This window comes from Mirounga leonina, unplaced genomic scaffold (genome assembly GCF_011800145.1).
Source record: "Mirounga leonina isolate KUSES-001 unplaced genomic scaffold, KU_Mleo_1.0 Mir_172, whole genome shotgun sequence".
In the NCBI taxonomy this organism is placed as follows: Eukaryota; Metazoa; Chordata; class Mammalia; order Carnivora; family Phocidae; genus Mirounga; species Mirounga leonina.
The window spans coordinates 13,187,375-13,188,964 of record NW_023270442.1 but is presented as its reverse complement, the minus strand read 5'-3'; the positions used below and the strand labels follow the sequence as shown (position 1 = coordinate 13,188,964).

Below are 1,590 nucleotides of genomic sequence, written 5' to 3'. Positions count from 1 at the left end.
TACCCCACCCCACCAGCTTTAATACCCCAGTCCCCTAAGACTTTGGGTAACATGAGCCCATTCCTCAGAGCATGATCAGGTCCAAGTTCACTGAAAAAAAATTGTTTCTGGTGCCTCAACGTTAGATTAGACCCTGAATGATGATGACTGTCTAAATGGCCAGTCACCCACTTCTGTGGCATCTCTAAAGTATGTCTCTATATCCACAGCATAAAGGATGCCATTCCATTTTTATATTCCAATTCTGAGTCTGCTTCCAGTAAGAGGAGGTGATAATGGCTTGGATGAACGAGCCTCCGCAGTTGGTCCTGACAAAGATTGAACAATTGTGCTTGGAGGCTGCTTACTGTCCATTTGTGAATATGCTGTTCCCTGGTTATATTGCTTTGAAGAAATTAACTTCCAAGGTCAGCTGGAACATGAATATACCCAGAATTTAAAAATATGACAAGTAAGTTTTAAGAGAGTGAAGGTTGACAAAATAATCTTTGTGGACAAGTCTTTGAAAGGAAAGTCAAGTCTTTTTGAATTTGTCCAGTGGCTCAAGAAATTTTCGATGCAAAGTGTAGTGGTAAAGACTGTGACCCCACTGTGTTCGCTAAGCAAGGTCAAAGTATGTCAGGAGCACCTTCCCTTGTTGCTACAGTCCTGAAAAAACCAACCATGCAGCTCCTCAGGGGTCCATTTAGAATCAAAGAACTCTTAATACAGGTTCTGTCTTGGAGGGAAAGAATCTTGGCTTACGTAATGGAAATGACAAAGCAGCCAAATCAATGTAACAGGTCAGTGTGTCGAAACCACTGACAAGTTGGAAAAGCAAAGGAGTTCTACTTTGAAAAACTAAAGAATGTTGAGTTGATTTGCCAGGGGAATGAGGAAGAAGATTGCCCTGTATTGGGAGTATGGCATCTCGCTTTGGGAGGAACTAAGATAGCAACGTAGTAGGAGGACCCTAGGCTCGTCTCATCCCTCGAACACAACTGAACAGCTATCAAATCTCTCTCAAAACCCCAAAAATCAACCTGAAGACTAACAGAACAAACTTCACAACAAAAGGGAAGGAGCATGGCGTTTCTGTACCACAGATGAAGCTTTGTAATTCCTAATGGAGGGGACCCATGGGAAGAACCAGCACAGTTTAAACAGCCTGGGCCAGCAAAGCAGTAACAATTGAATTATTCACTCCAAATCCTGTGCTTAATTGCAAAATGCTCTGTGTTATTCTTAGAAGACACGCTGGTTTGTTTTCCTAAGCAAAATGCACACTTAAAGTGCTCTTTGAAGAAATTTCATTTCTTCTCTAATTAAAGTTTGAGTTGGGATCATTATTCCGTACCTATAGTATTAACATCTAGTGGGTTCACCTTGGAAATGAAGAGGCTCATCTTGGGAGCTCACCAGGGGGTTGCTGGTAAACTGATTTCTGGACAAGGTGTGTTACAGAGGACACTGAGGTGAAGATTCCATAAAGAAATGTAAGGACTAGGGGCGCCTGGGTGGCTCAGTTGGTTGGGTGACTGCCTTCGGCTCAGGTCATGGTCCTGGAGTCCCGGGATCGAGTCCCGGGATCAAGTCCCACATCGGGCTCCC

At 43.5% G+C, this 1,590-nt stretch overlaps 1 pseudogene; it reads left to right on the top strand.

The window, feature by feature from the left end:
* The first annotated feature begins 275 nt into the window (after positions 1-275).
* Positions 276-942, top strand: LOC118018764 (annotated as a pseudogene).
* The last annotated feature ends 648 nt before the right edge of the window (positions 943-1,590 follow it).